This window comes from Carlito syrichta, unplaced genomic scaffold (assembly GCF_000164805.1).
Source record: "Carlito syrichta isolate Samal-C Ts95f unplaced genomic scaffold, Tarsius_syrichta-2.0.1 Scaffold128673, whole genome shotgun sequence".
Lineage (NCBI taxonomy): Eukaryota > Metazoa > Chordata > Mammalia > Primates > Tarsiidae > Carlito > Carlito syrichta.
Window position 1 is genome coordinate 18,884 of NW_007072769.1, and position 15,480 is coordinate 34,363.

Sequence of the window (15,480 nt, forward strand, 5' to 3'; positions counted from 1 at the left end):
GCAATCATCGAAGCTGATCCTCTCACAACTACATGAGAAGCTGCCGAAGAACTCACTGTCGACCATTCTGTGGTTGTTTGGCATTTGAAGCAAACTGGAGAGGTGAAAAAGCTCGATAAGTGCATTCCTCATGAGCTGACTGAAAATTTTTAAAAATCGTTGTTTTGAAGTGTTGTCTTCTCTTATTCTATGCAACAACTATAAACCATTTCTCTATCGAATTGTGACGGGTGACGAAAAGTGGATTTCGTATGACAACCAGCGAGAACCAGCTAGGTGGTTGGATGGAGAAGAAGCTCCAAGGCACTTCCCAAAACCAAACTTGCGCCAATAAAAAGGTCATGGTCACTGTTTGGTGGCCTGCTGCCGGTCTAATCCACTACAGCTTTCTGAATCCTGGCAAAACCATTACATCTGAGAAGTACGCTCAGCAAATCAATGAGATGCACCAAAAACTGCAGTGGCTGCAGCCAGCATGGTCAACAGAAAGAACCCAATTCTTCTCTATAGCAATGCCCAACCACATGTCATACAACCAAAGCTTCAAAAGTTGAACAAATTGGGCTACAAAGTTTTGCCTCATCCGCCACATTTACCTGACCTATCACCAACTACCTCTTGTTCAAGCATCTCGACAACTTTTTGCAGGGACAACGCTTCCACAATCAGTAGGATGCAGAAAATGCTTTCCAAGAGTTTGTTGAATCCCAAAGTATAGATTTTTACACTACAGGAATAAACAAACTTATTTATCATTAGCAAGAGTATGTTGATTGTAATAGTTCCTATTTGATTAATAAAGATGTATTTGCGCCTAGTTATAATGATTTAAAATTCATGGTCTGAAACTGCAATTACTTCTGCATTCATCTAATATTCTATGTAATATACAGTCATCAGGGCCAGGCATGGTGGCTCATGCCTATAACCCCATCATTTTGGGAAACAAAGGAAGAAGGATTGCCTGAGCCCAGGAGTTCAAGACCAGCCTAGGCAACATAGTGAAACCTTATCTCTACAAAAAAATAAATAAAGAATTAGACAGGCATGGCAGTACGTGCCTTGTAGTTCCAGCTACTCAGGAGGCTGAAGTGAAAGGATCACCTGTGCCCAGGAGGTCAAGGCTGTGGTGAGCCCTGATGATGCCACTACACTCCAGCCTGGGCAACAGAGTGATACCCCCCAACTCAAAAAAAAATAGTCATCAGAACCTCATATAAGTTGTTCACCTCCTCCAAGACTCTCCACTCTCCCTCTGTGAGCCATCGTTGGTATGACACTTCATCACTCTCTTCCAGTGGGCAATGGTTGTTCTTCCTTGAATTTCTGCAGTTCTTGCTGCTTTTTCCAGCTGAGCCTTTGACACTCTCCTGCCCTGCACTGTCTGCTGACTGTCCCATTTACAGATGCCTGTCTCACTGATTGGATCCCAGAGGCCTCAGGCTTCTTTTCCAGCTCCTCCCTTAAGAGTTGGGCACTGTTTTCAGTAAATGTCTGTTGGCTAACTTTTTAGTGCCATTGGCATGAATTTGTGGGCCAAGAGAAACAGCCAAACCTACCTACCCAATGGCTTACTTCCCAAAATCTATAGGCAGGGAGGGACTGTCCCATTTAAAATGTCAGCATATTACCTTCTGATCAGTGGTCAATGAGAAAAATAAAATAAAATGTCAGTGGAGGCTTTCCTGTGAATGCGGAAACCTGGAGAAACGATACAAAGTATCAGGGCTGCTGCTGTCTTGAGCATAGTGAACTAGAGTGTGTTAACTGGTTTGCGGTCCCCAGCCTCTGTCTAGGTCTCCTCTGCTGGCAGCTCCTTCTTGCAAATTCTGTTGTGGGTGCTTGAGATAATAAGATGTTCAGCACGGGGCTACTGAATCCATCAGTGATAACACATTGAAAACACAACCCAAGCCAGACATGGTAGTTCATGCCTGTAATCTTAGCACTTTGAGAAGCTGAGGTGGGAGGATGACTTGAGGCCAGGAGTTCAAGACCTGCCTGGGCAACAAAGCGAGACCTCATCTCTACAGAAATTGCAATACAAAGAATTAAAAAAGAAAACACACACACACACACACAGAGCCTGATTTTAACAAGGTACAAATGGATTTTTCGGTACACTCAGAACATGACAATAGTTAAATCTCTAGACCAGTGACTCTCAACTCTGGCAATTAGAATCACTTGGGGAGCTTAAAAAACTACCAGGAATCTGATATATTTGGTCTGCGTGTAGGGCCTGCAGATCAGGAGTTTTATTTATTTTTTATTTTTATTTTTGAGTTGGAGTCTCACTCTGTCGCCCAGGCTGGAGTGCAGTGGCACACATACGGCCACCACAACCTTGACCTGCTGGTCTCATGCAATCCTTTTACCTTAGTCTTCCAAGTAGCTACAGCTACAGGCATGTACCATCATACCTGGCTAATTTTTCTTGATTTATTGTACAGATGAGGTCTCTCCAGGTTGCCCAGACTGGTCTTGAAGTCTCAAGCCCATGGGCTCAGACAATCCTCGGACCTTGGCCTCCCAAAATACTGGGATTATAGGCGTGAGCCACTACACCTGGCAGATCAGGAATTTTAAAAGTTCCCTGGGTGGTTTTAATGTGCAGCTGAAAGAGAACCTCATACTGCTTTAAAGGTAAACCCAGGGCCTGCCTGACCTGATTCTTCCAAAGGCAGAATGCCTCGGAATTGGCTACAGGTTGAGACCTAAATACCATCTTTTTTTCTTTTGTTTCTGGACAGTAGGTAAAAACTCTCCCTTTGCACTCAGAGACATCTTGCGATTCACCCACCGGCATCTCGACTGCACTTTTTTTACAAAATAGTGAAAAACGAATCACTTTATAGTAAGTAGTATAGCAGGATTAATTATTGTGTTGTAATGATATTTGCCTTATAATGGAATTGTTTTTTTTTTTTTTTTTGAGTTGGAGTCTCACTCGGTCGCCCAGACTGGAGTGCAGTAGCCGCTCCCGGCCACTTATTTATAAGAAAATCAAAATTTTATATCTTATATTTTTCCGACGTGGTAACTTGTGAAAGTCACCGACATGCATTGTAGGTTCATGGATACATGTTGTGCCATAGTAATTTGTTTGACGTCTTTCATCTGGTGGTGTTCTATTTGAGGAGACAATGCAGTCTCTTTTTCTTCCTCCTACATTAATTTTATGTTATTTATTGTCCAGTTTGTTGTTTGAAGATAATGTGGAAGGATGAACTTGTGACTCCCGAAAACTGCTTCTCAACTGATCAGAATCTTGACAAATTTCAAGTGGGACCTGGGTTTTTCATTGTTTTTGAATGGAACACTTCAAGGAAACATACATTTTTGAAAAATTTGTGCTTGCATAAGTTTGTCCTGTATAATCGCCAGCAATCTCTTTATGTCCCCTGAGAGGGGATATCCGAATGGTTTGCTAGATTTACGATGTCCTCTCTGAGAGGACATCCAATTGAAAAGGACTCTAAAATGACTTGATGTTCTTCCAAATTACTGTGTAATTAACTATCACTGAACAAACTTCTTGTAAGACTTTGCAGTGGTAGAGTCCTATATCCTGGTCGGCGAGCCAAGTGAGAGCCAATTTTCCAGAGCGGGGTAAACTTGGGTTTGTGGGAATTGATTATTAAAACCACCTGGAGGCCCAGGAAGAAAGGAAGGATCAGAGGTCACAAAACTAGACTGTCAGTGCTAAAGGGCCCCGTGGAACAGAGCTTTCCAAATTTTAACTTGCACATGAATCACCTGGAGGGTCTTGTTAATACCCAGATGCTGACCAGTAGGTGTGGGGAGCAGCCAGAGAGTCTGCAACTCTGGCAAGCTGCCAGGTGGAGCCAGTTCTGCTGGTCCAGGTACCACATTTAGATAGCAAGGCCTTGGGAAATATCTGGCATACACAGCTTTAAAAATTGGCAATTCCAACTTAGGCAACATAGCCAGATCTTGTCTCTACAAAAATCAAAAAATTAGCCAGGCGTGATGGCACGAGTCTATAGTCCCAGCTACCTGGGAGGCTGAGGTAGAAGGATCGCTTGAGCCCAAGAGGTCAAGACTGCAGTGAGCTGTGATCTTGCCACTGCACTTCAGCCTGGGCAACAGTGAGACCCTGACTCAAAGACCAAAAAACAAACAAAAAAAAACCACACCCCTCCCCCCAAAAAACCAACATGGCAATGCCTAAGCCCAATCCCAGTCAAGTGGATTAGAATCTCTGGGGGTGGAGTCTGAGTATTAGTGGTTTTTTTTTTTCAAAGTTCCCCAATTGATTCTAAAGCGCAGCCAACACTGAGAACGCCTATCTGGCAGATGAGGAAACTGAGAAATTCCTAGAATTTATTTAATCAGATGTGATGAAAAGAAACAGTGATAAGAGAGCAAGGAAGAGATGGAAGTGGTTTCAAAATATTTTGTAAAAATAATAGTTTGATTAGAATCATTTACAGCAGTGTGCTATGCCTGTAGTCCCAGGTAGCCCAGGATTTCAAGACCAACTTGGGCAACATAGCAAGACCTCCATCAAAAGAAAAAAACATAACATTCACATACCATTCAATTTACTCTTTTAGAGTATACAACCCAGTGGCATTGAGTATATTCACAGAGTTGTGTAATCATTACTATTGTCTAATTGTGGATCATTTTCATCACCCCAAAAAGAAACACCACACCCACACATCCATGAACTCTCACTCACCATTACCCTCCAGCCCCCCCCAGCCCCCAGTCCCTGGCAACCAATCTCTCTCTGGGAATTGAGGAAGAAGGTTCTTGAAGCCAGAAGCCCAGGTGCTAAGTTACAAAATGTGAGACACTCCCCCCACCCCATGCTGGCTCTTTTATTCCCTCTCAGCTTAATCCTATGAAATATAAATACGCACGAACCTAAAATGATACTGATGAGTTCTACAGAAAAAAGTTTCACTTCCTGTTTCTTTGTCCTGGCAGGGACAAGTCATCTCAGATGATAAGTATCTTATTGTAGCCCCGATTTGCATAAGAGAAAAATCTTCTTCCCCTAAATGAAAGGGATCTGCCTTTGAGGATCCAGTAACTTGACAGTGACTAAAACTTTGAAGACTCTACCCCAAATTTTACTCTGAAAGCCTATACAGAATGGAGGCCCCAGGAAGCCATAGCACCATGGTGGCTAACGGTGTACAGGGCAAGAGTGGCATTTATTTATTTGGAGTGGGAGTCTCACTCTGTTGCCCAGGCTGGAGTGCAGTGGAGAATGGCTTTTCAGGAATAAGGAATTGGTAGTAGTGGGAAACTGCTGCGAGTGGGGGGGGGGTTTACACCTTATCAACAAGGGTACCTGCATAATGAACATTTGTATCCGTACCCCTGAATTGTACCCTACATATTCAAAATTTTTAAAAAATAAATACTAAAATTTTAAAAAGGAATAAGGAAGCTCGACTGGAAACACCCCTTGATTAGCCCTCATTTAATAAGGTGCCAGTCTCTTTAGACACACCTCTTCACCCACTCCTTCTCTACCCACATCTACTGCTCTTCCTAGAATTCATTTCTTTCTTTCTTTTTATTTTTGAATCAGGTTCTCACTCGGTCACCCCCAGACTGGAGTGCAGTAGTATGATCACGGATCACTGCAGCTTTGACTTCCCAGACTCAGGTGATGCTTCTACCTCAGCCTCCCAAGAAGCTGGGACTACAAACACATGCCACCACGCCCGATTAATTTTTTGATGTTTTTGTGTTGCCCAGGTTAGTCTTAAACTCCTGGGCTCAAGCAGTCCTCCAGCCTCAGCCTCCCAAAGTGCTAGGATTACAGGCATGAACCACAGAACCTGGCAAATTCTGTATCTTCTTCATGGCAAACGGTAGAGAAGTCAGGGAGAAAATGTGTGCATAGGAACTGGTTGTGTATCCCTTTTCAATTTTACCCAAAAGAGCTTTCAAAAAACTCAGGCTGACAGACTCCAGAGCATTCCATGACCACCCTGAAGGACACTATATTCCTTCTAGTTAATTCCTGAAGTGCAACAAGTGCCAATCCAGAAGGAGTCTCCCCCAGTCTCTGGACTCAGACTAATTGTTAATCCACACACAATCTCAAGGCCATTAACCAACAGGGGTTTTCTTTATACAGACTCCTCAAAAAACATTCTCCAAGAAATGGGAGAGTGAAAGGAGAAAGCTGTTAAGTATTCTTTCATTGCTTCAGCGAACATGGAAAGTCTTACTGGATTGATGTTAGGGCAGGTATTCAAAGCCATTTGTTTTCTGGGAAAGGATCAAAATCCCTTTCAGCCTCCTGGGTGCTTTCCAGTCCACTGAGGTTGCTGATGAACTCTGTGGCATGAACCATATTGGTTCTGTGGCATCTTTTAACCTATCTGTATGAGAAGATAAAAGACATGGAAAGATTTGTTCCCCTCTCTTTCTGGAACAGGTTAGAATAGGTCCTTGTTGCTCAAAGTGTGGTCCATAGACCAGTAGCCTGGTTCCACCAGGGAGTTTATTAAAAATGCAAAATTGAGGCCGGGCTCGGTGGCTCAGCCTTTAATTCCAGCACTTTGGGAGGCCGAGGTGGGTGGATTGACTGAGCCCACGGGTTCAAGACTCGCCTGGGCAACTTGGCGAGACCTCATCTCTACAATAAATCAAAAATTAGCCGGGTGTGGTAGTGCGCACCTGTAGTTCCAGCTATTTGGAAGGCTGAGGTGGAAGGATCGCTGGAGCCCAGCAGGTTGAGGTTGCGGTGGCCGGGAGTGGCCACTGCACTCCAGTCTGGGTGACAGAGTAAGACTCCAACTCAAAAAAAAAAAAAAAAGCAAAATTTGGCCTAGCACAGTGGCTCACATCTATAATCCCAGCACTTTGGGAGGCCAAGGCAGGAGGATCACTTGAGCCAAGAGTTCAAGACCAGGTGGACAACATAGCAAGACCTTGTCTCTACAAAAAAATTTTAAAAATTAGCCAGGCATGGTAGCTCACATCTGTTGTCCCAGTTACTCAGGAGGCAAGGTGGAAGGATTGCTTGAGCCCAAGAGTTTAGGCGGCAGCGAGCTGTGATCGTGCCACTGCACTCCAGCCTGGGTGACAGAGTGAGACTCAGACAAAAGAAAAAGAAAAAATGCAGAATTCAGAACTACTAAACTGAGTCTGCATTTTGAAAAACACCAGGTGATTTACGCTAAAGTTTGAAAAACAGTAGTCTAGGTCAGCTAACACTTGGCTGCACATTCAATTAACTTGGAGAGTTGCTTTTAAAGTTCCAGTGTTTAGACCAATTAATCAGAGACCAAGTATCAATAGCATCAGTATTTCTTTTTTTTTAAGTTTTCCAAATGATTCTATGTGCAGTCAAATTTGAAACTAATGGTCTAGGTCAAGCATCAGCAAATTTTTTTCTGTAAAGAAACAGATCATAAGCCAGGGGTGGTAGCATGTGCCTGTAGTCCCAGCTACTCAGGAGGCGGAGGCTGAGCTATGATCACACTACTGAACTCCAGCCTGGGTGACAAGGCAGCCAGACCCTGTCTCTAAAAAAAAGAAAAAGATAGTAAATATTTTAAGCCTCATGGGCCATACTCTCTATCACAACTACTCAAACCTGCCATTGTAGCCAAAAAAGCAATATATATCCTGAAAGTATCCAAAAACGATATATAAATGAATGAGTGTGGCTGTATTCCAATAAAATCGACACTAAAAATTTGAATTTAAAATAATTTCACATTTCTTTTTTTTTTTTTTTGAGTTGGAGTCTCACTCTGTCGCCCAGACTGGAGTGTAGTGACCGCTCCCGGCCACTGCAGCCTCGACCTGCTGGGTTCCGGCGATCCTTCCGCCTCAGCCTTCCAAGTAGGCGGAATTACAGGCACGCGCTACCACGCCCGGCTAATTTTTTGATTTATTGTAGAGATGAGGTCTCGCCTGCCCAGGCGGGTCTCGAACCCGCGAGCTCAGGCAATCCACTCACCTCAGCCTCCCAAAGGCATGGGATTACAGGCTGAGCCACCGAGCCCAGCTAGCTCTGAATATTTTAATCAACACAACTCAGTGTTAATCTAGTACTGGTCGTCTGCAGGTCACGCCACTGATTGCTTCAAGGAGTTTCAAAAGAACTAGAAAAAGCTAACCTTTTGCCCTTGAGAATGTTGAAAGGTCATGGGTGTCAGGACAGGAAACAGTAGGAACCTGGACGCATGTCCTAATCAATTATGCTTCCCTAATTTTTCTTGCTGGCATTTTCATTCTAAATGGGGAGACAGTTACGTGAGCATCTAGAGCATGTCCTCTGCCAGATTAGCAATGTGCTTAATTGGAAAATTTCATGCCTGCTTTCTCAAGAAGTGATTCACAGGGTTACGTGGCAGTTGAGGGGGTTAAGGGTCATTTAATCTTCTCTCCTTCAGCCTTGGTGCCGTGTGTGTGTGTGTGTGTGTGTGTGTGTGTGTGTGTGTGTGTATGCACGAGCATGCTTGTGATTTTCTAATGATTCAAACCTGCTGTGTGCTGTTTGCATTTCTTTTCCTTTAAGATTTGGATTCACCACATGCTGTCCCTCTCCCCAGCAAGTTCCGTGGTACTGGCCTCAGTTTACCCCACTCCCCCTTCTGTGCCATGCCTCATAATTTCTCTTTAAATTTCCTTTTAACCCTTTTCTGATTACTTCAAGAAAGAAGTCTCTATTTGATGCTTGTTTGCCTTTAGGCCTTTTTATTTGCTACTCTTTTTTTTTTTTCTTGTACAAAATACAGACCAGGCACGGTGGCTGTAATCCCAGCACTTTGGGAGGCTGAGGCAGAATTGCTTGAGCAACATAGTGAGACTTCACTCTACAAACAAAAAAAAATTAGCCAGGCATGGTGGTGCATGCCTATTGCTTGAGCCCAAGAGTTCAAGGCTGCAGTGAGCCATTATTGTGCCACTGCACTCCAGCCTGGGCAACAGAGTGAGACCTGAACATAAAATAAAATAAGACTTGGGGCTTAGGATGTACAGTTGGCAATGGTATCTAGCTGGAATTTAAGGGTATTATTTTGTCTTTATTGTATTACTGGTCTTTACAGTTAGCTGTAACTATGTTATCCATGTAGAGTAGTAACAAAGTTTTCTTTTCATAATACATGCATATGGACCAGAAGTGGTGGCTCACGCCTGTAATCCTAGCACTTTGGGAAGCAGAGGCAAAAGAATTGCCTGAGACAAGCCTGGGCAACATGGCAAGACCTAGCCTCTACAATAAATTAAAAAATTAGCCGGGTGTGATGGCATGCACCTGTAGTCTCACCTACTTGGGAGGCTAAGGTAGGAGGATCACCTGAGCCCAGGAAATTGAGGCTGTGGTGAGCTGTGACTGTGCCGCTGCCTTCCAGCCTGGGCAACAAAGTAAGACCTTGACTCAAAATAAATAAATACATATTGGTTGAATAGATAACTGGATGAATGCATAGATAATGTAAGAATGGATGGACACATGGATGGAAGAGAGATAAAAATAAAGTTTCTGACTCTATAGAACTGAGGATTTGTGAAGACTGGTGATCCCAGTAGGTCACATTACCCATTGAGACCTACCCCGAAATAGCTCCTATATGCTTTGGCTTTGATGTGCTCCCAAACTTGTTTATTTATAAAATGTGTCCCCCATATTAAAACTGTGCATTCCTTATTAATAACTATATTAGCCTGCAAACCTAAGAACATTTCGTAAACACAAAATGGGGATCATCTCTCAATTGAAGGATTGAGAGATGAACTGCCGACTCTACCCTCTCTGCAGGGATTCAGATGCAAAATACAGCAAAGTTGGCCACGAGAGCCACAGACAGAAAATTCCACCCATGAAAGCCACTTTGCATTGGAAAGTCACAGTTGCGTTCAGATAAAGTACCTACATAATTAGATTCATTCCTGCTTCTGGAGGTTTTAGGGTTACCCCCTGGTATGTGCGAATCGTGTTTGAGACAATCAAATCTTTCATGATCACACAGGATTTTCTCTCTCGTGTCTCATGATCACATTCCTTGAAATCAGTTGAAGAAGATTAATCCGGACCATGATTCAGAGTGCAGTGAGGTGTTCTTAGAGACATCACAAGGACACAGTGGATCACACCTGTAATCCCAGCACTTTGGGAGGTCAAGTTGGGGGGGGGTCTATTTGAGCCCAGGAGTTCGAGACCAGCCTGAGCAACATATTTTCATCTCTACAAAAAAATAAAAAATAAAAATAAAAATAAATGGCTGGGTGAGGTGGTTCAAGTCTGTAATCCCAGCACTTTGGGAAGCCAAGGAGAGAGAATTACCTGAGCTCAGGGGTTCGAAACCAGCCTGGGCAACTTGGTAAGATCTCATCTTTACAATAAATAAAAAAATAAGCCTGACCTGGTAGTGCACACCTGTAGTTCCAGCTATTTGGAAGGCTGAGGTGGAAGGATCGCCTGAGCCCAGCAGGTCGAGGCTGCGGTGGCCATTGAGGGTGCCACTGCACTCCAGCCTGGTCAACAGAGTGAGACCCTGACTCAGAAAAAGAGAGAGAGAGACTCCCAATATTGTCCCCAATACCAGGCCCTGATAGCCCTTTTAATCTTTTAGGGGATTCCCCATTTGTGGAAGATCAGACAGAGAGGCATAACAACTCCTGCCACCACGGACATGCTGCCCAAATTAATCAAATGCTCACATCAGGACTTGGACTTTTGAAGGGCCAACACGATAGTAGAGGGGTGTTATTCAACATGGCAGCAGCAGGGTTGGGTCTACTGGATGGTGAGTGGAGCTCAAGCTACCTGCAGCAGCAACTTGGCCAGATGGTTTCTGTGGCATGACTTTGGTGTGGTTTTTCCTGCTGCGTGGCTCTTATGTCTATTACGTCTATTTTCTGAGGGGGATTCTCCAGCCCTCCCCTTTGGTTCTGTGCAATACAATATCCTACCAGTGCATTCCAGTAAATAAGTTACTGAGTCGGGTGTGGTAGTAGACACTGCACTGTGATGGGCTCCCTACATTCCCCACCAGTCTGAAGGATTATTCTTTCAGCTGTTAGGTGGGCTGCCTGCCAGCAGCCCTCAGCTGTCAGCCTGCCTCCTGATGGCTGAGGCCAAAGAGAGTCTCGTTCCTTAAGGCCATATGCCCTCAATGGAGCAGTCTGAATCGAGACTGATCAACATGAGATATAAAGCCTGACCCCCTCATCCCAACTCAAGTGGAATTGTCAGATAACATACAAGGGGGAACCCCCAAAACCTGTAATTTATTCATAAAAATGTGCTTTTATTCTTATACACTTAAACTTTAGTCATCTTCAAAGTACTCTCCATTTGATGCAATACAACCATCAAGACACTTTTTATGCTGCTCAAAGCAGTTTTTGAACTCATCAGTTTTGATGCTCTTTAATGCTTTTGTTTCGTCTCTTCCACATCGACAAGACTTTTCCCTTTGAGGACTTTTTTCATCTGGGGAAACAAACAAAAGTCTCTTGGGGTGAGACCTGGTGACTGTGGAGGGTAGGGCATGGAGTCCTACCACTGACTTTGGTCAAAAACTGCTGAACACTCAGCGCATTGTGGGCAGGTGCGCTTGTAAATCACCTGTCATGAAGTGAAGCAAATGTGTTTAAATAATCTCCAGAAACAATTCACTGAAGCCAAACACAGCCTCTCACAACAATGCTGGTATACTGACGCTGATGGTTTCTAGAACACTTACCTGGAGGGAAGATTGTACTCCAAGGGGACCCCTCTCCAAAAGATTATTCTGGTTTTTTTGATCCCCACCACCTTGTACATAATACTCAGTTAACTTGAATTTCAGATAAACAATGAAAAAGTTATAAGTATGTTAAAGCATGATATGGGACATACATCAAAAAATTATTCCATTTTTCAGAAAGTCAAGTTTTTATTTCTTTTTTTAATTTTTTTTCTTAAATTGTGGGTCTCACTCTATCACCCAGGCTGGAGTGCAGTGGCACAATCATGACTCACTGCAGACTCAACCTCCTGGGCTTAGGCAAGCCTTCCACCTCAGCCTCCTGAGTAGCTGGGACTACAGGCATGCGCTACCATGCCCAGCTAATTTTCTATCTTTAGTAGAGATGCGGTCTCACTATATTTCCCAAGCTGGTCTCAAACTCCTGGGCTCCAGCAATCCTCTCGCCTCAGCTTCCCTAAACGTTGGAATTATAGACATGAGTCACTGCACCCAGCCAGGAAAGGAGTATTGTGATAAAGAACAAGGAGGGAGGACGGGAAAGGCCACCCAAGGAGGAGCTGTCTCAGTCAAGAAGGAGCAAGATGTATGAGAAGCCAGGAGAAGCCAGGACAGAGGGACTCGAAAGGGCAAACATCTTGAGGCATGAAAGAGTCTGGCATTTGACATGTTCTAGAAAGTGTCCAGGCTAGGCACAGGAGCTCACACCTGTAATCCCAGCACTTTGAGAGGCTAAGGTGGGAGGATCACTTGAGGGCAGGAGTTCAAGACCAGGTAACATAGTGAGACCCTGTTTCTACTTTAAAAAAAAGATCTGTCCGAAGACTAATGTGGATGGAAGGCAAGGAGAGATTGGAGATGGGGCACAGAAGGGGGCAGAGGCCAACTCACATAGGGTTTTGTAGGCCGTGATAAATACTTGGGAGTTTATTGTAAGTGAAATTATATACAGTTTTCAGCTGGGCATGATATGATCTGATGAACACTTGAACGCCACTACTCTGGCTCCCTTCTGGAGGGGATGAGCGGAAGTAGGAGACGCTATTGGGAGGCCACAGCAATAGTCCAGCAGCTGATTGACAGGCAGTGTCACCTGGGACAAAGGAAGTAGAAGTGGAGAGAAAAGGCATGTTGAGGTAGGAGTGACAAGACCTGCTGAAGAGTATTAGCAAGAGGGAGAAATTAAGAATGGCCTTCAGATTTCTGGGTTTGGTAACTGGGTGAATGTTTTCCACCAAGATAGGGGTCACCGGGAAAGAACAAGGACTTGGGGACAGAGAAACCCACTTATCAACTGACTTTTTTTTTTTTTTTTGAGTTGGAGTCTCACTCTGTCGCCCAGACTGGAGTGCAGTGGCCGCTGCCGGCCACCGCAGCCTCAACCTGCTGGACTCTGGCGATCCTTCTGCCTCAGCCTTCCAAGTAGTCAGAATTACAGGCACGCGCTACCACGCCCGGCTAATTTTTTGATTTATTGTAGAGATGAGGTCTCGCCTGCCCAGGTGGGTCTCGAACCCACGGGCTCAGGCAATCCACTCACCTCAGCCTCCTACAGGCTGAGCCACCGAGCCCGGCTGATTTATTTTTTTTTTTTTGAGTTGAAATCTCACTCTGTCACCCAAGCTGGAGTGCAGTGGCATGCTCATGGCCACCACAGCCTTGACCTGCTGGGCTCAGGTGGTTCTTCTACTTCAGCCTTTCAAGGAGCTGAAACTACAGGTATGCGCCACCATGCCCGGCTAATTTTTTGACTTATTGTAGAGATGAGGTCTTGTCAAGTTGCTCAGGCTGTTCTTGAACTCCTGGACTCAGGCAATCCTCTCGTCTCCGTCTCCCAGAGTGCTGGGATTACAGGCGTGAGCCACCGTGCCTGGCCACATCATTTAATTCTCACACTAGTCCTTTAATCAATGAGGAAACTGAGGAAGGGAGCAATTAAGTGACTGGCTCCAGATCACAACAAGTACACAGTATTGGAGAATTGAAATCTTGATCTAAATACTGACCTTGGTAACTCTGTGCTGACACAGCCAGTCAGAAATAAGCCAGAGTCTTATTTACATGAGAGGCCTTCTGTCCCCAGGGAGAAAGACTGAGGGAGGGCTCAGAGCAGAGGTCAAGGTTAAAAGAGAAGGGGGAGAAAAAGCTGCCCCCACTGCTCAGGAAACTGGTCGGAGGACTCACCTTGGAAGGTTTCATTTGTTTGTTTTTAGAGACAGAGTCACCCAGGCTGGAGTGCAGTGGTGCCATCATAACTCACTGCAGCCTCAAACTCCTGGGCTCAGGCGATCTTCCCACCTCAGCCTCCGGAGTAGCTGGAACTACAGGCACGCACCACCACACCCAGCTTATTTTTTAAATAATTTTTTTTGTAGAGACAAGTTCTTACTATATTGCCCAGGCTGGTCTTGATCTCCCGGCCTCAAACAATCCTCCCACCATGACCTCCCAAAGTGCCAGGATTACAGGCAAGAGTCACTTCACATGGCCAGAAGTTATTTTTCACTCTTGTTAAAAGTTGTAAAGAGCCTCTAACAAAATCACCTTCCATTTGGGACAGAAAAGTGATACCTTGCAGAGAGCTGTGGCTCATGCCTGTAATCCCAGCATTTGGGGAGGCAGAAGCGAGAAGACTGCCTGGGCCCAGGGGCTCAAGACCAGCCTGGGCAGTATATCAAGACCTTGTCTGTATATAAATTAAAAAAAAAAAAAAATTAGCCAGGTGAGGTGGCACACACCTGCAGTCCCAGTTACTTGGGAGACTGAGGCGGAAGGATCTCTTGAGTTTAGGAGTTAGAGGCTGCAGCGAGCCGTGAGTGTGCTACTGCACTCCAGCCTGGGCGACAGAGTGAGACTCCAACTCAAAAGAAGAAGAAAGGTGATGCCTCTTTGCGGCTGCGGGGGAAGAGGTGGGGTTAGGAAGTGGTAGAGGGTCTCAGGACCAAATGACTCCAGCAGACTCTCCCCTACCTCCCTCTTCACCCTCAGCACCGCCAGGCCCCTCCCCACCATGCAGCCCTCACTCCAGCGTGACTGCTACCTGCTGTTTCCTGAGCACAGCAACCTCTTCCAGGCCTTTGGCCAAGGCACATGCTGTTCCCTCCGGGGTGTGTGGGGGGGTGAGGCCGGTGGGGCGGGGGAGGACAGGGAGCCTACTTGGGGCGGGGAGGCAGGGAGCAGGGTTCCTTCCCACCCTTTACCTTCTGGCAATACCTCCTCCGACTCTGGGATTTAGCTCTAAAATCAGCTCTCCTCCATCCAAGTACTAACCTCATGAAATCTTCCCCATTCCCCAGCCGTATTAGTCACCTCTCCCAAATATTCCCAAAATGTTCTGTTGAGACACGTGTAATGGACTGAACTCTCCCCGTTTTGCACGTGGAGACAACCTGAGCCCATGTAGCAGCTGAACTATGGAATAAGGTGCTGGGCTGGGCAAGAGAATTCCTGAAGACCCCTCCAGCCCAGACTGGGCAGAAATGACAGCTGTGAAGGTGGAATAAGGAAGGCTCGTTTGAGGCTCGAAGGTCATTTAATTCTACTTCTAAAACCCTTTCTTACTGAGGGTTGCAAATTAAAGTTATTTCTTGCTGTGCCTTTTCTCTGATACTGTTAAACCCAAATTTCAGAATCCAAGAGACCACCAAAGAGCCAGCTCTGATGCAAACACACAAGGGTCTTTATTCAGGCTCGAGTCTGGGCTCACGAACGAAGTCGTCTGTGGCTTCAGGGACGAGAGCCCCGATCCAGCATGGCAAGCAGTCTTTATACACCATTA